This window comes from Strix uralensis, chromosome 2, assembly GCF_047716275.1.
Source record: "Strix uralensis isolate ZFMK-TIS-50842 chromosome 2, bStrUra1, whole genome shotgun sequence".
NCBI lineage: Eukaryota > Metazoa > Chordata > Aves > Strigiformes > Strigidae > Strix > Strix uralensis.
The window spans coordinates 107,535,400-107,558,247 of NC_133973.1; the positions used below are offsets into that span (position 1 = coordinate 107,535,400).

Below are 22,848 nucleotides of genomic sequence, written 5' to 3' on the forward strand. Positions count from 1 at the left end.
ATTTACAGATCATCCATAAGGATAAAGCGTTTTACCCGTTCGTGCAAACAGTACTATTACTCTGCTTACACTACTTGATCCTCCGGGCAGGAAGTTGGTTTCAGCATTGTCAATACCCTTTTTCCTTGGCTTCTAATTCTATCTAGCACATGCTCTTCAGGTATGTATAGCTTTGTATATATTACGGTGAAATATTCTGCATTCAGAACACATGTAGTTTCTTTTTAAGTCACATATAGGTAACTAGAGTTTATTATTTGACAGAATATCTGAAAAAGTCTGATTCCTAAACAGAACCAGAACTCTGAGATGAATTTTACTTTCTGTGGTTAACAGCCTATTTTTACTTTGGCAAGTAAAGCCTGTTAGTAATAAAAATGAATACTAGTATCTCTGCTGTGATAATGGAACCCTAAAGTGAAATTAGTTAGTGATATTAGAAAGTATCGCTTGTATTTCTGCTCCAAACCTCAAGATATTTTATTTTCCTGTACTCAAAAACAACATTAAAGAATATGTATGGCTCACGTTACCAGCATTCATGGCCTTGATTATAATGTGGATCATTCGTGTATATGCTTTTGTTAGAACAGAAAATATGTAACATGGGAGAGCAAGGATGTTGAAGGAATGAAGATCATTTGCCTATTCAGAATATTGACAGAGTTCAGTCCATTCAGAATACTGGCTAGCATGTCTGTTCTGTCTAAGAAATTCAATGTGAAGGATGATGAGAAAACCGTTTGTATTTATTACTGTGATAATCTGTTAGCTGCTTAAGGACTTAGATGTTCATATCAAACAATAATTAAAGTCTTCAAATTAAAGTGTTTATCTTCCAGTGGTTTTTCTTGTATTGGGTCTGTGACAGAAAAGGCTGTGAACATTTACAAATGGACATTTTATTGTACCTTCTTCCCTCAAATTGTGTTAGAAACGTTTCAATTATTAGAAGCAGCTGTATTAAAAATGTGAATAGTGTACAGAGAATCAGGTGACTTTCACTCAGTTAACCTCCCAGAGAGGAAGATCTGAGTAAGAAAAGTAGCACCCCTTCACTTCTGTAGCTCACTCCATCTTGTTATCTTGATACAGAGCCAAGGGGTTCCAGTATAACTTTTCTGTTTAATACTGCACTTGAATCATCTAGATTTACCTGGCTTTGGTTTATGTTTTTTTAAAGTAGGAGACATCTACTTACGCTATTTGAGAATTAACTTAGAAAGAGACCACTAAAGTCTTAAAACCTTTATAATACAAGCCAATCTGGAGAAGGATTGTTGTCAACTTGAATAGAATTATTCAAGAATATGAATTACATACCACTGCACCTTTATATTAATACAGTTTATATAGAAGAAAAACAGTATAGGTCAGAGAAGCTTTTGGGGGAACATGTCTAGCAAATAACTTTAGAATGTTTAACTCACACTTTTTTACAAGTATAGGAAAATATAATTCCTGGGTAGAAGTGAAATACTGCTTTAAAAAGGCCTCTGAAAGTTGAGTGACTTGACTTCACATGAGAAGTAGCTTATGATCCAAGATGTTTCTTGAAGAGAGAATAATGGTCTAAATTGTGAGATGCCTTAATGAATTGAACAAATTGAGAAAAATGAGAAAACTACTAAGGCTCCTTTTACTTACAATTGAAATCTAAGGTTGTCTGGTTTTGCTTGTCAGAACTTGCTTTTCAACGTGTATATTAATTTAATAATTGTTGTTATTGAACATTCACATTTATATTTATAATTTTAAGTTATAAAATGCAAACTATATTTTCAGCTTTCCCATTTAATATTTTATTGAACAGTTTAAAAATAATTTTTGCTGACTAATGAAAATATTTAGTTAACCAGAGGGGATTTATTATGATGAAAAATTTCATTTTCCTGCATATCTTCAGAGGCCCAATGCAGCTACTACAGAAATCAACCCCCAGCAAGGTGCCTGTGTCTATTTTGGATAGTATGATAGTCAGAAAAATATAGAGCTAATAATATAGAAGGATCTAATGCCCCATTTTCAAAGGTGCAAATGAATTTGTCATTTAATAATTTTGAAAATATTACTTACAGGTTAAATAAGGACATTCAGAAACAGTAAGAATAATTAAAGGGTGATTAGGAAGAAGAAGAGTATATGCAGTTTGATTAAGTGAGGTAAACAACCATATACAAGGAAACTGGAATGATATAATATTTATTTAAGTTGGCCGGAGAATGTAGAATTGGAGGCAGAATTGGGAAAACATGGTGTGCAGTTATTCTGAGTTACCCTATTTTAGCAGATTTAATGATGTTTTAAAGTGGTGGTAATCCCCTTATTTAACATAACCACAATTAGACTGGACAAAGTAGTAGAAACTGTACTTCAGAAAGACAATCCTATGGTCAGATACAGGTTGGAAAGTATAAGTGTTAGCATATAAGAGTGTGGAAGTTTTTTGGCCAATTTTGAGAAATAAATAAGAAAATGTCAGAATTAAGAAAATATTTTCCCTGGAGTACTAGAAAGTGTATTTGTATGTAGTTTTTGGCTCTGCAGAATAATACCGTGATGTACGGTAACAGTGTAAAGAGATAGTTGTCTTCTTAATGCAGTTTGTGTGTGTGTGAATTTGTATAGCCTAGTTTTCCATCTAAGTTGGCCAAAGCACAGAGAGTTATTTTAATTGCCCAATTTTTATAAAGAGTATGAATAACTCATCTGGGATGCTTTTGGCTGCTTCTTTTTGAGTGGTAGTGTAGATGAATTTCATTGCTGGTATGTATGTGCCCCATGAGTGCAAGGCCAAATTATTTGGACAAGCAGAGTCCATTAGATGGTACCAGCAGACTACTGCTTGAAGGACCCTCATGTCCACTATCCTCAGGGCATTAAATAGTGACATGAGTACAAATGTTCATGATTTCATTATTTCCATTATACCACAAAGATGGAGATAATGCAGTATATGTACTATGTGATTCTTTCAACTTTATATGTAATAGTATAATTAACTTCATGCAGTAAATTAAGTCTTCTTATGACCATTATCAAAATACTAGATATCTATCTTTATATATGGATAAAGGAATCATAAGTTACTGGGGTTTAAGATTTTCCATAGTGTGATTCTTCAGAGAGCAACATGTCCCATAGTAACATTTCCTTTTTCCAAGAGGAAACATACAGCAGGGGAGGGAGGAAGAAGACTTCCCTTGAACAGAAATCAATTTATTTCTATATTCCACAAATAAAGCTATAATTATGATTTAAGACAGTGTCTCTTATTCAGTGTCCTAAAAGCTGTGATTCTGACCTTGGGGTACATATTCATTACCAGAGTCCACTTATATTGGCAGGGAGGTCTGATGGAGGCAAGAGCAGCCTGATTCCCAGCACAAGTTGCTGCCCATGAATGTAACAAGGGATAAAAGATTCATCAGCAATATGGCATGTCTTTGATTCATGTATTTTAAAGCCCAGGGCCTGAAAAGACCTATTTTATTACTTGCACACTCCCTGCAGGGACTGTGATAGTGACTGGCTTTGTGTTGAATGCCTTATGTATTTATAGCTCCGATAGTAGTGATTGTCTTTGTATTTTCAGTACCGTGTTGTACATAGTCTGAGTGACTTGCTGGTCTTGTCGCTTTCCTCTCCCTTATTCTCTAACAAACTATCCGGCTTATTAGAAACAATAAACACCAGAAATAGATTCCCTTCTACGACTGATTGCAGAAGCAAATGTACCATTACAAATCAGTGACAGAGCCTTCTGTATCTACAACTTTACAGAGGGTGAGGGGGCTAGCAGTTCAGTGTCAACTATCAGTGCCTCAGCACTTTCATTTGCTATTTCAAATTCAGACTGCAGTAGTACCCATAATCTCCTAACCAATCACTAATCCTCAGGGATTTTGAACTGCCAGCCTGCAAGATGTCTATTTTTACATAGGGGTCCATGCAGCAGAGAAAGGACATTAGATTCCTCATAGGAGCACTGGACTACATTACAGAGGGCTACCCTTCAGTCTTTCTCATGAACCAAGAAGGAATTTTCTGTTGCTGTTGTGTTCCCCCTGCCTCCTCCCAGAAAAAGTAGCCATCATCACAGCCTGTCTCAGAAGATAAAGGACTGAAGTGTAGTACCACAATAGATGATTGATTCAGTTCACACAGGTCTAAAACTATATGATCAATAGTTCTCAGACTTACAAAACCAGCAACATTGATTTGAAACACTTGGTTATGATTTTGCTGTTATACATCATATTATCAAGGGCTTTTTACTTCCCAGAGGAGAGATCCTACGCAGTAGCAGGCCAATTAAATCATCTTCTAGGTTATCTTTTAAGATCAGTGAAAGCATCTCAGCATTTATAGTCTCTCACAAAACATTCTGTACTTTATCTACATTGTGCATAAAGTTGACTGAAACCACAGCCTTGCAACTACCTGGTACATACCGCACCAGATGTCTATGGTACACAAAGAAGTCCTCTCCTCATTAAACTTTGAACAAATGATACTCAGTACTGTGTTGTCTTCATACATTAAGGTACCAAGGGTCTGGGTGTCAGACAGGTCTATTCAGAGATAGGGATCTGCTCACATTCAAAATCTCTGTGATGCTCAGGGGATGCTTTGTCTCCATATAAGTATTTCAGAGTCAGGAACCTCTGCCTTGAACAAAAAGTACATTTGGGTTTGTTTTTCAGGGACTTACCAAACAAGTGCCAGTAGTCAATGTGATAATTAATTATATGTTTTGTCAACAAGCCAGTGAGGGGCAGGACCATCTTCAGGAACTTTTATGTGACATATGGCTCTGAATTAAGCCAGTCAGAACCAGACATCATTTGGGGTTAGAGCTGGTAACTCTAGCTCTGAACCTTTCTGACCTTCATCATGTCTAACCATCTAAGCCATCGTAGCAGGGAGTCAACAGCAATGATCTGTCTTCCAGAGTTACCTTTTTCAAATGGGGACTGCTAAACGTGCACTTGTTCGTAACAGACACGAATGGGTGTCCCGTTCTAACTAGAGGGATGCTGAGAGCTCTTGAAAAAATGTTTTGCTTACCTGTTTAATAACATGGGGTTTGTACACCTTTTTTTTTAACCTTTCTTTGTGTCTTGTGAAACTTTCAGTACAGTTTCTTTACCTTCTTAGCCAGACATGCTCTTCCAAAATCATAATCAGATCCTGCAGCCAAACCCAGTATGATTATAGTTGATAGACTGGGTGTTGCCTAGGTGAAATCTGCTGACAGAAACTATTTTGCAACAGTACAGATTATTTTGTGTCAAATAGAGTCACTTTAGAGTTACTCACAAACCTAAATGAAAAGACTTTCTGTCTTGAGTATCCTAGCATCGTCAGTCTCCCTTAACCTCTTCAATAGTACGGGACTGTTTAATAGCTTTGACACTAACTGGAGTTTACATAATTTCTCCAAAAGTGCATTCTTCTGCACTACCTGCTTATCTTCTTCTGTACAGGGATACAATATGCCTTACCTTATAGTAAGATTTCTGAAAGGCCTTTGTTTATATTTTTACTTAAGGTTGGAGACCTGTCTTACCTATCCATATAATTTTTTACTAATGCAAACATGGCTTTCTTGTCTGCTTGAGGAATATTTCTGTGCCTTGTAAAACACATAGCAGGGAAAATGGGAGTATACTGCATGGGTTATGAATCTCCTACTGAAATAATAGGAAACTCTCACAAGCTTCTGCTGTTTTAATTATGATGATAACTGTGCCCACTTAAGGTCTACTGCCAAACTCTAGAAACAATGCCCTCGTCCTTTAGAGGAAGCTTGAACTACTTTATCTTCAGTTTTCTACTTCAGTTTTTATATAAAGTTTACATTGATTCGTTGAGCTTTAGTTCTTAGCAAGTAATTTTCTTAGAACAGGGCTGATTTCTGTGCATTGGCACATTTTCTTCTCTTCATTTCCACTCCCTACTAATCTTTTAGATTCTGCTTGCAGAAAGACCAGCAGGGTTTTAAGAGCACAATATGCATGACTGCATCTTTTCCTCTAATGCATCTTTCCTAACAGTGGGAAAGAATGGCTCTCTCAGAATGTGCTCATCTAAGCTTCCAGTTCCCCAGGATCTTGGAAGGACTTCTGTGCAATAGCAGCTTCAGCATCTGCCACAGATAGCAGGCAAACTGGTGGTTGATTGGCAGAGCTAAGAAGAAATAGATTTCCAGCACAGGGGCAATGGACTCTTTTTCAGAGACTTTAACTACAGCACCCCTCTAACACTTCTTCAAAACAGCAATAAATGTTTTAAAATCACACATGAAAAGGATGGACAGGGATCAACTTTTCACCTTCTCTATCGATAAAAAAGTTGAGGGCGCATCAGATGAAGCTGGCAGGTAGGCAGGTTCAAAGCAAATAATAGAAGAAATTATATTGTTTTATGTGTTCATGGGTAACACACTCATGACATTCTTTGCCTATGGATGAAAGACGTTCACACGGACCTAAGGTGTGACTGCACGAGACCTTAGAAGAGAGATCTAGTAAAGGTCACTGACTAGACAAACCACATCAGGCTCAGGAAACACCCCTAGCTAAAACAAAGTTGGACGCTGGAACCCATGGGGATTATCAAATGTGCTTGTCCTAGTCCTGCTGTTCTCCGAGAGAGTACTTGAGTAGAAATTGGCTTATGTCTGCTGTTGGAGATAGGTAAATGGGCCAAGTGTATGCCTGGCCTGAACCAGTCTGACCTCTCTTGTATTCTTAAAGTTTATTTATGAATCTTGGCCTACTGGCAGTCTTTGCAAAAATGAAACAAATACTTTTAGGACCTCCCCCTCTTCAACTTCAACCAGCTAGAGCCAACCTTAGTCATTCTCGTTCCTTTTACTGCACTGTCAGCTTTGCTAACTACGTAGTCTCTGGTATTTAAAAGATTTTATGACATATGAAACATCACCTCTTTTTCCTCACTTAATCAATGCTCTTACCTAACCCAAACTTTATTCATCTTTATCTCTTTAGAAACTTGTTGCTACCACTGTAGTTTTGAGTAGTGACTTTTCTTGTTCTTTATGTTGGCTTTCAGATTCTACTGCAGAGAGGAAATCTTTGAGCCCACCAAAGAAAAGAGAAGAAAATTAATAGAAAATACATTGGATGTTGTTTCCGTCACAGTAATTTGGGAGGAGGAATTTCATTCTGATCCTTGTTACATGAATAAATCAAATCCACAGATCTGCAATGCCAGATCTGTAAGTCATGTTCCAAAATTCAGCAAGCCACGATCACAACCTTTGGATATTCTCAGAAATAACTTTCCTCTCTTCCATTCACCTTGGGGAGTTGTCCTGATAGTATTTATCCTAAGTCACTTAGCAAGGACAAGGAAATTCAATGAGAAATATCTATATTTAGCAGAGATTAAGGTGGTCGATGCTTATGTTCAGTTCCCTGGTCAGCTTAAAGTCCTTCCAATTTTTGGTAGATAGGCATAGGTGAACACAGCTAGAGCTCGAGGAGGAGGGGAATAGGAAGGGACAGAGGAACAGGGGAAGATCTAGAGCCCTTCATAACATCCCTTCACCCTCTGCCTCCTGCTGCTGGTAAATCTGCACCTGAACAGCCAGTGCTTTAAAAAAAAAAAAAAACAAACCAAAAACCTCTCCTGTTTGGCTTTTTACTTTTAACACCTCAGGTGTTGAGCAAATGAAGGCAAACCTTTGTGCCAGGGCTCTGTCTCTTTAACTTTGTATGTACACCAGCAGGCACAGTAGGAACCCATTCTGTTTTGAACATACTACAGCATAAATGGCTGATAAATCAGAAAGGAAGGAATCCACATTTTCTATTACTTGTGTGGCCTCCTGGAATGATTAATATATGCTTAATGAGTTTTATATGTACACTTATTTAAATGAAATGTTTCTTTTTTAACAAGACCACTTAAAATTAAGTATAGAAATAGGGCAGCTGGTATTAAGATTAAATTTACTATAGTATTTTAAAATAACACAATAAAAATACTATGCAAGACATTTTTTGATGCCAAAGTTTTAGAGAAAGTCAGACCACTGAAGGGGTAGAAGTCATTGGCAGAGCAGTTGGAACTATAACCTACGGAATGCAGAACCTGCTCCTGATAGCTTTTTTTTTCTCTTTTAATGTACTCATCTACTTTATATTAATGACTACTGTGTTCAAAATTGAAAAATCCACTAGAAAATGAAAAAGCAGGCAATTTCAGTTTTTTCTGATCATGAATGAAAATTGTAAGAGAATGAGATGTACTAGTTATAAAGTCTTGAAGGTCATGTTGACTGGAAACAATCACTTAAGTTCACCAACTAACAGTGATTAGTCCTTGTTGAATAAATCAGTTTTCAGTACAGTATATTTTGATAATTTTTTTTCTTACATGTTATGTACATCTATGGTTATTTAATTTAACTCATAAAAAATGAAGTTCTTTTTTGCTACGTTTTCATTGAATTCCATTTTCCATCTGCACACACTTTACAAATTATAATTGGAAGACTGAATCATGTCGTAAAGAAAATCCATTAAATTTTCTATCATAAAATGTAAAAATTAAGAATCAGAGGCTAGTTGTATAGATGATTAAAGAAAAATTGTACAGGCATGAAATAACAATCTGGATAGCAAAGAGATTCATATTTTGTAAAGAAGGTATATTTAGCTGAATAAGAGTCTTTAAAATGATGAAAAAAACCCCAAATGTAAAACTGTACCAAAATAGACTGTGTAAGACAAGGTCTTTCTCTCTTCTGCTTTAAAAGGTAGCCAGAATTGATAATTTAACTCGGAGACACAAGCCAATCCACCCAGTCTGCCGATAACATGTACTTGTAGTTCTGGGTCCTAAGCAAACACAATGCGGGCCTTGCAAGTGCTTTAGAAAGCCCTGGTTAATAATCAGTTGTCCAGGAGTCCCCTCTGACCTGCGCAGGCCCTCCTTCATCTTGGAACAAAACCCCAGCAGCTGTTGCTTATATGAGCCATCACGGTGCAGTAACTGCACCCCTTGCCGCTGCCTCTGCCTCCCTTGGCTTTCTCGCTGTGTGTAGCGAGAGAAACCTGTGTCTGCAACTTACGTTCAGAGCAAATTAAAGAAGGCTGGGCAGCTGAGTTACAGAGACTTGCCTCAGAATAAGGTAGAAGGAGATGACCTAGGGTTAGATGACCCTGACTATCAAGTGTGTCGCCTTGACAAATAGTAATTGCTTAACAATTGCTCTAGGCTTGGAAAACATATGTTATCATGTTCATGCTGTATCCACTGATAGAGATTGTTTTCATTACACATACTGGATATTTCTAACTCTGCTGAACCTACTGATGTGTGAAAACATAGATAAGTTCAAACTAGAGGTCTCAAACTTGAAAGTCGGAAACTTAAAAGTCTCTCCTTTGTTCGAGTTATTCCTTTTGGCTAGCGGATGTCTGTCTTTAACTCAAGAATCAGTCTATGTCCAGCATCTACAGTGATCTTTGAAATGCTTTTTTTTTTTGAATGGCGTCTTTGTTAGAGCTGGAGAAGTTTCAATGAAAGAATATCTCAGTTTTGTGCTTGGTGAATGCTATTGTATTAATTATCTCCTTGTATAGGTTTCAGCGTTAAGGCTGTTGGACACATTAAAGAGCAGTCCACACTCACAGCTCAGTATTTAAGTTCAGCATTGATTACATGTTTTATACACTGTAAGAACTTAAATTTTTTGGTCTGTACTGTAACAGAACTTCCTTCTGAACTACTGTCTACAGTTACTGTTTCCTTCCCTTTCAGCAAAAGTCTGCGTGATAATATAAACATGAGCCTCTTCCAGCTGAAAAAGATTTTCTTTGATATAAAGCATTCATTTTTCTAAAAACCTGTCGAGTGTCTCCCTGATCTTATCTTTTTATGCTTTTCCTTATACCTTAACACATGTCTGCTAAAGTATCAAGGAACTTCTCAGTGTAAGAAAGGCTGCAGAGAGACATAAAAGATGATAGAAATTTTTTTGGGGTGGTATAGATTGCCAAAATAAAAAAAAAGTCAGGGGAGGCGGCATGTGATGTTTAGCACTCATATGGGCTCAAGTGGTTAGAGAGGTGTATGTTGTGTTAAAGAAAAGGCGCAAGGCATCTGTTGGGGTCAGTACATGGTCACTCATGACCTCAGGGGCATAGAGAGGTAGAATCCTTGTGACATGATTTGCAAGAGAATGTGTGGGCTTTGATTCATTCATTTTCAAGGCATCAGAAAGTAAATAGGATACTGCTTTTTTATTTGACGAAGATGAAGAAGTCTTCCAACTCAGCATCAGAAAGTAAACTTCTTTTCTTATCTTTCCCTCCATTTTTATGTGCCTCTTGCATATTTCCAGAGGCTCTCCCTCTAGAATGATGAATCTTATGCATGAGAAAAGGACAGTTGTGCTACTACTTGTAAATTTGTTGTCATATGACACAACCTGTCATTATTTTAATTCTTGCTTTCAAGTGAAATGTCTCCCAGTCTGTATGTTGAAACCGTGTGTTAGTAACAACTACAATAGTAATACCTAGATCTAGTACACAGCTTTTTATGTATAGATCTCAACCTTTTTTTAAGCCTGGAATGAGATTTTTTTCCTTTTAAAACTCACAGAGCTCAGATGGAAGTGGCTGAGGCAAGATTAAACAGCATTTATACCTTCTCACTGTTGGGCCGCTTTGACAGATGATACCATAAGGATACAGCTTTTCTAGCCTCTGAGTGCCACTGACTCACAGCCCAGCATCTATGCAGTGCTTTGTGCAGACCCTCCCACTGCACTCAAAACTTCCCCTATTCCAACAGCAGGAAGCTTATGGTTTCCTTCCATAATTCCTACAGAAGGATCCTTCCCTGGGTGGGATATGAGGCTTTTAGTGCCCTTTCTCAGTCAGGTCTTCATATCTGATGTGAAAAGTGTGGAAGACTGGGGAGGATTTCAATCATCATAATTTTTGGTTCTTTTATGTGAAGACGTGATATAGCATGAGAACTCCTTTAAGGGAGATCTTCCTAGCTGGATTAGCCTTTTGCCATCCAGTAGGCACTGCTAACTAGGCACCTTACATCTGGAACTCTTGTTCTTTGAAAAGACAAATACACAGGTAAACAAAATGTTGCTAGACACTTACTTCAGATCTTAGGTTATTTTAGACTTTTTATAACCTTAGTATATGTAGCCTTGGGGCATCCTGTAAGCATTATTCTGTCTCTTAGATTCAGTGAGTGGTAGAACAGTTTTAATTACCCCTATCTTAGAATCAAAAAGCCACTCATGAAATTCTGACTCGGGGAAAGGATTATGTCCCTCATTTGAACTCCCATTCCAAACCTTGGCCAAAACACCATCCATCTTTCACCTTGATATAGATTTAATTTGATTTGTCTGTAGGAACAGTAACTAGCAATCTGCACTCAGATAGTGGAATGAAAGAGAGAGCAATTATATTCTTTAATGTGTTAATCAATCCAGTTTATTTAAGCGTATTCAGGAAATTGTGCTAAGTCACTTAATTTCTTTTTTCATTTATTTACAGGTCTACTTTACCTGTAGTGTTGAGCTATTGTCATAGTTTGGTTTTGATGACTTGCATCAAGCATGAAGCTTTCAAAACCATGTGTCAAAGGTAAGTTAGTTCAATATTCTTATCTGTATACATCCCTAAAAATATCATACGTTTACAGGGGAAGTTTTCATCACTTAATTGAAGGCTCAGTTCTGTTGATAAGTCACAGTCCTGAGTAAAGGATGTTGTGAAGCAGCATGTGCTCCTGCAGGGAGCTCTGAGAGAGATTTTCTCCTAGTGCTCTCTAATACACTGAGAAAGTGTGCATACTGCACCAGCTTTTAAAATAGTGCAACCTGATCCTTTCTCTACATCTCAGAGGGTGGGGGTGGGAAGTGAAGGTGAAAGAATAGTAGCCCAGATCCTCCTTCCCATTTTGGGTCTGGTTTTCTCTATTGAGTGAAGAGAGCATTAATTGTGCATGACCATGATGAGAAAGGACCCTTTGCTCTCACCCTTCACAGTTCTGGTGACATAGGCCAGGTTTAATCTAGTCCGTGTTAGGAGAAACTAAGTACACTTACAGGGTTATAATGAGCTTCCCCCTCATTTTCATTTTCCCTTACTGGCATGTAAATCATTGCTTGTAAGGGATAAAAATCTGTAGGAGTTACGAAACTGAAGTGATTGCACTAACGTGGAGCTCCTTCTCATTAGTCTGCAGTGTTTATCGCACTGTTTAGTGTTGTAAAACTAAAATGAAATAAACTCCAAATCAAAAGATATTATCTAGTATTTCTCTACCCAGCTAATAGAAGTAAGATTGATAAACTAAAGTAGATTACTAAACAGATCTTTACAAACAAGAATAGACAATGTGCAAGTCAGGAAATTGGTTTGTTGGAGTTTCACTTGTGGGTATGGATTTAAAAGTTATTCAGATATAGTAGTTCATAGATTTAGCTTGGAAAGACTACCAAAAGTAATATTTAGTCAGTAGTTGTGACAGCCAATCAGTACACTGTCATACAGTGGAATCTTTGTGAAATTTATTATTTTATAAGAAAAGTTGTTCATGCACATACCACATTCAGCCAGAAACAAGAATACTAAGAGTCCTGAAAAAGTACAGTGGTTTCGATATTCTGTTTTGCCAGCTAGTGTTGCCTAGTTTTTGGCATATTTATTTTTTACTTCTTCGTGCAGTTTAAAGGGCATATTCCTCATCTGATGAACTACTACTGATTTCCTAATATTCATTCATCTTTTACAAAAGATATATTTGTAACTGTAACATGCTGAGAGCACCTAGTCTGTGCTAGGTGTGTCTTGTGTACACATTATGTACACATTTTAAAGTAATGCCCTGATTAGCTAGTATCATCTATACCTATGTAGTATTCAGAATGTTAACTGTACATGTAGAAAATATTAGTGAAAACTACTACAGTACTTCAAAATATTCTGAAAAATATATTACTTTTTATGAAACATTAATGCCAAACTTAAAAACTGTTCTATTAGACACCCATCGGTATAGCTAGAGGATAAGACCCAGAATCCAGAAGTAGGTTCAAGAGAAGGAACTGAGGAAAACAATACTTCTCGTTTCCAGATACTAGAAATGAAACCTGCATAAAGATTTCTCCAGGAATTTCACCAGGTCTTCAGTTAGAAGGGTCATGCTATCACTGGCTAGCTGCTGGAAGGAAGAGAGAGTTTTCTTTCCTTTCCCACTTTCCATAAAACACCAGTTACTATAAAAGGATAGCTGGAGCTGTGCTGCTTTCTTCCTGTGCCTCAGGCTCCATTTTTTAAAATATTTTTCTCCCCCTGTATCTTATCCATTGTGAATAACTACTACATTTTCCCGCTGTTAATAGTTTTGTCATATGTCTGCAACAATATAAAATGGACATGTCATGTAACTTAAATGCCGGGTACAGGCTTCTAAAAAGCAGTAACTGGACTTGCAGTCTTGTTAGTTATGCATGGCTGCTGCTTGTTAAAGTGCTACTGTGCAAAAGCTGAAACACTGGAACTGCCTGCTTGCAGAACCAGGAAGACTATGCTGTCTGTATCAGTCAAATTTCCAAATGTAAGTTAGTAACACCCTTTACAACTGAAAAGATAGAAATGTGTTTAGAGTTTTAAATGAAAGCTGTAGAAATTCATAGCATAGGCCTTTTTGGTCACCAGAGAAAACTGCTTGTTTTCATTAGGAATTATGAGACTGCGTTTTTTAAAAGAACTGAGATTGAAGTACAGAATTGCATTTAAAAAAACTAAAAAGTATCGGACACCAAATGGTACAGTCCGGATGGTCACAGATAGAATACTATAGCAGAAGTTGACTGATAATCTTTTTCAAGTGTGCAAAGGGAAAGGAATGGTCATTCAGATAATCATATGTTAAATTACTCATTTATGTAATTCAGGTAATCAAAAGAAAAGCAGACTTAGATAAATTAATAATCAACAAGCCTTATTTTTATAAAACAAAAAAATATTATCTTGATCTTGCAGACCTAAATTAAGTAAAAACTACATCCTGTATATATTAAAATACAGGTATCAACCTCCCAGTGAGTTAATACACTTTCCCTTTTCTTTGTACTCTAGTAACCCAACTCTAGTCTCCAGTGATTTTTGGTAGTTAAACCAGAAGGGAGTATTAATGTGAGGAGATATTTATGTGTGTGTGCACATATATATATGTACCTCCTTCCTTAATGGATTAATTTAAGACATATGTGTAATACAGAGAAAGTATGCTCCTATTTTGTTTGCTGAACACTAATACCTTTACATATGGACTGTTGAATTGACATTTGTTTATCATCTCTGGGATGATCTGCAGAACTAGTAATACCAATCCCAAGGCCAGAATTTGAGAGCAAAGTGGTTTTGAGGTACACAGAAACTTAGCTCACGGTGATGGGAGTTGGCTCCAGTTTCTGTGCCTCAGTCTATAAGCCATGTCCCTACCCAAACTGCTTTTCCAATCCACTTAATACATCTGCCCACCTTTTGTTTTCAGAAAAGCAACAGTGTTGGGGTTTCCTTTATACTGTTGCCACTTTGATTTGTTTCTGTGACAAGCTCCAGAGCTGCAGAAGCAGCCTGGCAGCAGCACTCAAGCTCCAAGTGCAGCAGAACTAGGGAACCCTCCAGGAGCCAGTCACAGCTCTCGGTCACTGGCCAACCCATTGCTTGTAGAAGTTAGCATGCTTAAGTTGACATTGATCCCTCAAGGGACTAGCTACCAGCTAAACAAAACTGGAGCACAGGGCTAGCCAAGCATAGATTCTCTGTGACCCTGTGTCAGGACCTGTGATCCTGTTGTAAAAGCCAGCTATGTTACCTCCTTGCCCTCTGAGACTCCCAGGGAATCCCCAAGTAAACGAGGAGGGGAGTTATTTACATCTCCTTCGTGTCCCCGTCCCAATCTTCTTTTTGTTGGTTTGTTGGGGTTTTTTTGGTAAAAACAAGAGATGATGGAATACTTTAAAAAGGCATATTTGTTCCCTTATGAAGGCTTGCTACAACAAAGCAAGAATAATTTGCCCCATTAATTACAGATAATGGAAAATGTGTATCTATCTATGTGGTTAAAGAAGTGAGCGTACGGTCATCGATGGTATCACGACTGTTGTATACAGCCTGGAAAGGCAGATGCATTTGAGTTTTACTGGTAGGTTAGAATATTTAGGAGCCAGGAGACCTATAAAGTCTAACGATTAAATATACTGAAGGTAAAAATGCTCATTTGCTTGTGCAGAGGAAATAGAGCAAAGATACAGCACAGCAGAGAAAGCTAGCAGGACAAAGGAGATACTATTGACTCATTCCAGACTGCCGACTTAGCAGCTCAACTTTGTTTCCTTTTAACTTTTGTAACAGTAGGAGCTCAAAGCTTCTCAGTCTATTTTCTGCACAAATAGAAACACCCAGACTTCAAAAAGTAATACACTTTGAAGAAACCCAAACCATTAACACATTAAAAACTGTGTGTACTACTAAACAGGGGGTCACGGTTACTTGAATTTTGCAGTGAGTAAATGCTGATGTTTTAGTGATAATTTTACAGTGCTGCATTCTGGCAAACAATTCTCGACAAGTATCAGTTTGTAAAACACTTTTTGTTGTTTTTCAATATTTTCACAGAGTACAAACCCCTCACTTTTTCCACCCCAGTAGCATATTGCAACAAGTTTCTAACCCTATAGAACATTACACTTGTAACACTGGGGAAAGCATACGATGTGTGAAATCTAGATTTTTGTCCTCGGTGCTTAAATCTATTTCCCATTAAAAAAAAAAAAAATCAACTTTTTATTGTCCACTCTGGACAATTCAAGGCCATCGCTGTGACAGCTTCTACGCTGACGTTTTCCCTGTACCAAACCCTCTCCGGAGCGTGTGCCCCGGGAGGAGACCAGCCCCCCCCGTGTCCCAGCGTGATCCCGGCGGGGGGGGGGGGGGGGGGGCGGGGGGAGGGAAGCGCAAGACTTAAGACGGGCATTTAACTTCACAGACATCCCGCGCTAACAAATCCACCTCGCCTCTCTCCAAGCGCTTCTCGAGCCTATAAGTATGCGCTTGAAACGTCATAAAACGTCATAAACGCAAATTAATCGGCATCCTGTAAGCCACCCTCGTACCGGAGCGTATAAGTTTGATTTGACTTCTGAATTATTTCGTCTTGGGTAAAACACTCCCCCCCCCCCCGCCGCCGCCGCCCCCAGCGCGGAACCGCTCACGGCCCCGATCCCCGCGCGGCGTGGAAGTGGCGGAGGAGGGGGGGGGGGAAGGCGGGCGGGGCGCCTTGGCGTCGGGGGCCGCGTCCCCCCCCCGTTGGCGCGGCGGGCTGTCACTCAGGCGACGTCACAATACGCCTGTGTAAGCGCTGTAAACACTCGGGCGGGCGTGTGTGTGTGAGTGGCGCGGGGGCGCGCCTCCCCCCCCCCCTCCCCGGCTCGGGCTTGCGCCCGAGCCGGGGCGGGGGGGGGAGGCGCGCCCCCGTTTGTTTCCCTGCGCGCATGGTAGCGGCACGAAAGGTAGCATCACTGGAGCAGGGGATGATGTAATTCTCCCTCCGGCCAGTAACTGCCTGCGCTTGCACCGATCCGACTGGCAAATGAAGGGGGGGGGGGGGGGGGTTACGCGTGATCGTATCAGCATCTCCTGACCGCGCACCCCCCCACCCCTCCCCGCTTTAAACCCCCCTCCACTCATCCTCTCCCCCCCCCCAACCTCCTGGGGCGCGGAGGAGGGAAGGGGTTGGGTGGTTGGGGGGGGGGGAAGCCCCCGCGTCGTGTGTGCAGGGTAAACACGCCGGTGAGCGCCGCGCCGAGCGGTAAACAAGTCTAAGGTGCCCTCCGCCGAACGGCAACTTGGTGCGGGCGGGGTGTCCGTCCGTCCGCCCCCCCCCCGCGCACACACACACGCACACACTTCCCCCCCAAACAAAAGCCCGTTTAATATCAGCGTCAGCTTTTGTTCGGCGGGCAGCGGCAACCGTCCGTTCTCCCGATCACCTTATTTCACCGGTTCTCCTCTCCACCCCCCGCAAATCTGAGGGTCCCCCACGCCCCGACCAACCCCGCTCGCTCCGTGGCGTTGCTCCCCCCCCCCCCCCTCCCCGCCACTGCACTAAGCGCCTCCAACGCCCCCCGGCCCCGGAGCGCCTGGTCCCTCCTGCCCGCTCCTGGGGCAGCAGGCAGGTAGGCGAGCAGGCAGCACCCCACACCGCCCCCCGAAAAGGCAGTAGCTAAATGGCACTTACTGTCAGCAGAGGAGCGGGGGGGGAAAGCCCTTCTCTCGGTGCAAAAGCAAAATAGCCACTCGCAGGACGTTGCCAGCATAGGAGACAGCGAGGAAAAAAAAAAAAAAATCTTCCAGTAGCGGGGGGGGTGGTGTGGGAAGGGGTGGGGGGAGGGAGGATTCGCCTTTTAGCCGGAGAAAAATAAAATCAAAAAATAATCGTGTGTGTGTGTCCCCCCCCCGGTTGCCTTTTTTGTGCAGTTTCAGCAAAGCTGCGAGGAAGTTGGTCCTTTTGTTCCACTATTTATAGATTGCGTCAACATTGCGAAAAGGAGAAGGCGGAGCGGTGGCACTTACTCCTCGCCGAGGGGTGGTGGTGGAAGATATCGGGGTGGAGGGGCGGGGCGGGGGGGGGACACGGACACACACACACACACGACGGGGACACACATCCAAACCCAGCGCGTACGAGCGACCTCAGCGCTCTCCGCAGCCGCCGCCGCCGCTGCTGCCCCGGGCACGGGCACCGGGGGAACCGGGCGGCGCGGCGGCGGGGAGAACCGCGCTGCCTCCCCGCTCGGCCGCCGCCGCACAGCACCGCCCCGCGGGCGGCGGGGCGAGGCGCGCCGAACCGAGCGGCCGGGCCCCCCCCGGGGGCGTGGGGGGGGGGTTTCGCCTCGCCTCGCCCGGGCCCTCCACCTCCATCCCCCGGTAGAACCTGTTGCGACCCCTCGGCTGGGAGCTCCGAGGGCAGGTGCACGCAGCGTTCCAGCCCCGTTTTCTTTCCGAGGTGACCGAAGGGTTAATTTGGGGAGACGAGGGAAAAACAGATTAAGAGCCGGGGAGGGGGGGGAAACGTGAAAGAAGTCTCTTCTCCTCCGCCACCCGAGAAGGAATGGGGAACGGGGGGGGGCACACCGGCGCGTTTCTGGCCGAAGGCCAATGTTTCTAAACTGAATGTAAACAAAGAAAACTGCAAACACCAGAGGAGGGCCTTCCACCGCCGCCAAGGCTTGGGAGCGAGTTCCCAAACGGGTGCCGAGCTTTGCCCACCCCCCGTTTCCCTCCCCGTTCTGAGCGCCCACGGTCACCCCGGCCACCGCCCTCGGGTGCCGCGGGACGGGACGGGACGGGACGAGACGGGACGGGACGAGCTTTCCGCCGGCGGGGACGGCGCAGGGTAGCAAGCCTCAAAAAAAAAAAAAAAAAAAAAGCGCCTCTTTTTTTTTTTTTTTTCTTTCAACTCGGTTTTTAGTTGTTGTTGTTATTTTGTGGTTTTTTTTCGGAGAGCGAGGGCTCGCCCCTCCCGCCCCGGGAGGCAGAGCCGCCGTGCCCCGGGCGAGCGGAGGCCGGGAGCGGGCTTGCCCGAGCCTGCCGGGAGCTCCCGGCTCCGGCCTCGGGGCTCTGTGGAGCTGCTGGTGCTGCTGCTTGTAACGTGCTCGGGGAAACATTCACGGGACTCCTGCTCCGTTGGCAAAACCTGCTATGTTTAGCCGGGGAAACCCTCGCTCGCTAGCACCAAGGCCGGCGGGGTGTCACGGCGGGGTTAGAGAGGAGCTGGAGGGAAGGAGGAAGGCTGGAGGCGTGCGTGGCCGTGACACCGCTTGTGCGATCGCCCTAAAAACACCCGCGATGGACACGCGGGCGGTGCGTACGCCGGCAGGAATACAGCCGTCGGACCGGGCGAGGTCTGGATTTTTTTTCCCCGCTCCTTGCTTTCGTGAAATCTATGGGTGGATGATTTCCGCTCTTAGTTATGCTTCGTGACAACGGACGCCTTCCCGATGATGATTTTCTGGGGGACAGTGCGAGTCCCTCGGAAATCTTCCGCTATCTCCCGCCCCGCCCCAGCCCACGCACGACCCCCGTGGCGAGCGGAGAGCGCGGGTAATGGTTGGGGAAAGTTTCGGGTGAATAAAATAAAATCCGTTAGTGTGGTTCCTTTCTTGAAGCGTCCCCTGATCCAGGGCTTTCCTCTCCAACTTTGTGCTTCGCAGCGAGCTCTCCGTCCCACTTCGCTGCTCTTGCGACAGAACACGACGCTTGCTCATCCTCCGTGAGCTCTCCGTGGGGACTGCGGCTACTCTTTTCCTGCTCTGCTATGGTTTAAAAAAAAAAAAAAAAAAAAGAATAAAGAAGGAAAAAAAAGAAAATAACGAAAATTGCCTAGTTCGAAGACGGACAGTGTTCGGTGTCACTCAAAAGACGGATCGTCTTTTGCGTACAAAACCCGTGGCAAAAGTGAACTCCTTGAATAGCCCTTTAACTGATGGTGTAAAAATTGACTGGTGGTGGAAAGTAGTAAACAGTGGTAATAAAGAATAGATCCAAACTATGAGCCGTGAATAAGCCTTCCTGGAAAGAGCTGAACTGAATAGAGAGTAGGTAGGCAATTCGCCTGCTTCTTCTCTGAAAATTTAGAAGAAAATGGGAGTGGGACGCGCTGGCACGTTTTATTTTTTTTTAAACACGCCTCTGAGACAAAAGGAAAAAAAAAAAAAAGTAGCGTTGTGATGGCAATGGGCGAGGGAAGGTAAAAGGGAGAGGTGAGAGGCGTGAGTGGGGCAGCGCTGCCCCCGCGCTGCCCGCTCCCCCCCCGCGCTGCCCGCAGCGCTGCCCGCCCCCCCCCCCCCCCCCCGCGCTGCCCGGCCGCTCGGAGCCGGGGGCCGCGCTCCGGCAAAAGCCACGGCGTTCAGAAATGTCTGCAACAGCCCTTTGGAAGTCTCTAAAGAAAAGCTGAATTGTTCGAACTTAGGTAACTTAAGGAAACTCGTTATGACCTACATTGCTTTTCTGAGTCAGCACGCCAGCAGCTGCTGCCCCAGCCCCGGCGGGTCCGGCCGCGCTCCCGCCGCCACCGCGCACCCCGCGGGCGGAGCCGACCCCCCCCGACCCCCCCCCCCCCCCCCCTCCCCGGGCTCGCTGCTTCCCGGGTTTACAAATAAACTCGCCTGGATGGAGACGGTTTCACTTCTGCCGTCAGGAATGCCACCGCCTTTTGGGTTGTATTTTTTGTTTGGTTTGTTTTGGTTTTTTTACAGGTTTGCGGACAGAGCGGCGTGCCGGCTTCGGTGGTGGTTTACCGGCTGGTTTGTGAGGGGGAAAGATAATTTAAGAAGAGGACAAGTTTGTGTTTTTTTCTCAAGTTTTTAAGAGGTGTACTTTTATTTTCCGAAGGGATACCGATTGTTTCCTGCACCGGGCAATAGATGCCTTATAGGGAAAAGTTACTACGTGTTGCCCACTGCTTTGCTCTTAGGATAGACAAGGACACTCTGAAATTCCTATTAAATTCCATATTCCTTCTGTAATGTAATATAAAAGTAGCAACGATTAAGCTCCAAAGTCCACATTCTCAAGACTCATAGTTTAATCCAGTTTGCAGCGATCTCGGACAGTTAACACCGACCTTTTATTAAACGCACGGTCAGCAGCAGGGGAAGAACCAAGAATGTTTTAACAACTTGATTAAAGTAATCGGTGCGCGAAGTTACGCATCACCCCAGCCGGGCGAGGGACTGCGCAAATCAGCCAGTCAGCTTTCTTTTATATTCAAAATGACGAAAGAGTCGAGATGAAATGACCTCAAAAAACTCCGCCTTTTGGAAAGAACCGCTTGCTGCCTCTCCCTTGCCCCCCGCCGCGTCCCCTCAATTCTCACTTCTTATTTATGGACACGCCGTTGACATCAGCAGGCAAACCGAACCGACAAAACTCAGCTCCCTGGATTTTCCGCTCAGGCGTTTTTACCGGGGTTGCACACCGCTCCGAGCGCAGCTGTTAGTGTTATTATCATGATTACTGGTATCTTTTTGCAAACTTTTCAGGATTTTATTGGCCAAGTACGGCAACTCACAGCATTTCAAAATGAGACGGAGAAATCAAATCCAATTTCCTTTCCTTTGTTTTTTGAAAAAGAAACTTTCGCAGCAGTGGCGGGGAGCTGATTTGATGCTCTTTACTAACAACTTTTAGCCGCTGTGCGTTTCCTGCAATAGTGATATTTCAGTCTCCCTTCTTCAGAAAGCGAAATTCGGAGGTAGCGATCGAAAGCAGCTCCCCGTGCCCCTAAGCAGGGACGGGGGCAGGGAAACCCCGGCTCTGACAGTGGGGGTCGGGAAGGGTTGTTTCTCGGTGGGGAGATGGCACCTCTCCAAGCCCCGTTTCCCTACCAGATGGGTTTGCAGCTGGACACGGGGGGACGTCCCCGCTGCCTCACCGTGGGGTGAGCCACGGTCGCACAGCCACCTCCGGCTCTGCCAACCATCACTGAATAAAGTCAACGCCTTCGCCTGCCTGATTTTTTTTTTTTTTTTTTTTCAAAGAACACCCAAAATTCCCCCGTGGTGTCACGGAAAGAGAGCGGTGGTAACCGCCACTTCAGAGCTCTCCTAACTCAGAGCCCCAGATGTCAAAGGCGAAGGAGAAGGCATTTGTGCTTAGGAAAAAAAAAAAAAAAAAAAGAAAAATCAGATATAGCTGGGGAGGAGAGGGGTGTGAGGGAGTGAGAAGGTTTTTGGCTGTGCCGGGGCTGACACGGTGCGTCTCCACTTCCAGCGAAGCGAGAGCAACTCCGGGGCAGCCCGCGCCCGTCCGCGGGGGTTTGCGTGGGGGTGCTGGGGGAGCCCCGCGGCTGCCCACGGGCTGCAGCCCCCCGGCGCTGCGAGGCAGCCCCGAGACCTGCCGACCCCCCCCGCCCTCACTCAAACGCCTCCGGAGGGCTTGGGCACCCCGCAGGGGGGCGGGGGCGGGCGGCGGAGCCCCCTCCGTTCCTCCAAGTCGCTCTCGGTGCGGTCAAGCCCACAGAATGAGCTCGAAAAGCGAGATTTTGGGAAACCTGTGGAGGGAATGGACGTGATCTGCGCGCCAAAGCGAAGCTGAAGGCTCAACAGCCGCGATTAACACCAGTCACTTCTACCGAGATTTTGGGGCTTTTTTTTTTTTTTTTTTTTTTTTTTTCGGTCTGGAAACTTTTTTTGAGAGTGCTTAGCTGCGTGATTTCGTAATTATTTTTTCAGACACCGTTGTCTATATCCAGCGTGTGCGACCGGGTTGTTAAAGACTGGATGATTTTTTGCTCATACCAACTGGATCTCTGTAAGATTTAATTAACCCCGTGCGCTTCATCATGTTTCTTTTACCGAACAAACTAGCTATCTGGGCAGCCTACGGTCAGCTCGGTACTGCTCTGTATTTGTGAAAAGGTACGATGCAATGTATACAAAATGACTGTAGCCTTTCAAGATGTTACCGAGGTTAAATGAAAGTCTCGGGACGGTAAGAGCAAAAAACTGGTAGCCGTCCAAAACCAAAATCGTTATTTTTAATTGTGTCGAGTTGGTCTTTTTTGTTTGTTTGTTTTTCTTTTTCTTTCCTAGCGTGGCTGGAAAGTGTCTTTGTTCTGTGAAAATTAGTGGAGGCTTTAAAACGTGCTCGTCACGATTGACTGACGGGAGGATATACAGAGCAAATAATGACAACCCTTAGCGAAAGAAATACAGTAACCTGGGTTTGGATAGCGGTGTCCCAGCGACGACTTGTCTTT

The 22,848-nt window shown here is 43.4% G+C and overlaps 2 long non-coding RNA genes across 9 annotated transcripts in view; one reads left to right on the plus strand and one right to left on the minus strand.

Annotated features, from left to right (window-relative positions):
* Positions 1-13,161, plus strand: part of LOC141939624 (uncharacterized) — a 45,907-nt gene extending 32,746 nt beyond the window's left edge. For all 4 annotated transcript variants that reach the window (XR_012627668.1, XR_012627665.1, XR_012627666.1 and 1 more), the window contains one exon: positions 9-13,161. This is a non-coding gene — a long non-coding RNA (uncharacterized LOC141939624). The remainder of the gene's footprint in view (positions 1-8) is intronic.
* Positions 1-20,165, minus strand: part of LOC141939623 (uncharacterized) — an 80,853-nt gene extending 60,688 nt beyond the window's left edge. For all 5 annotated transcript variants that reach the window (XR_012627661.1, XR_012627664.1, XR_012627662.1 and 2 more), the window contains exon 1: positions 17,326-20,165. This is a non-coding gene — a long non-coding RNA (uncharacterized LOC141939623). The remainder of the gene's footprint in view (positions 1-17,325) is intronic.
* Between the last annotated feature and the right edge of the window lie 2,683 nt (positions 20,166-22,848).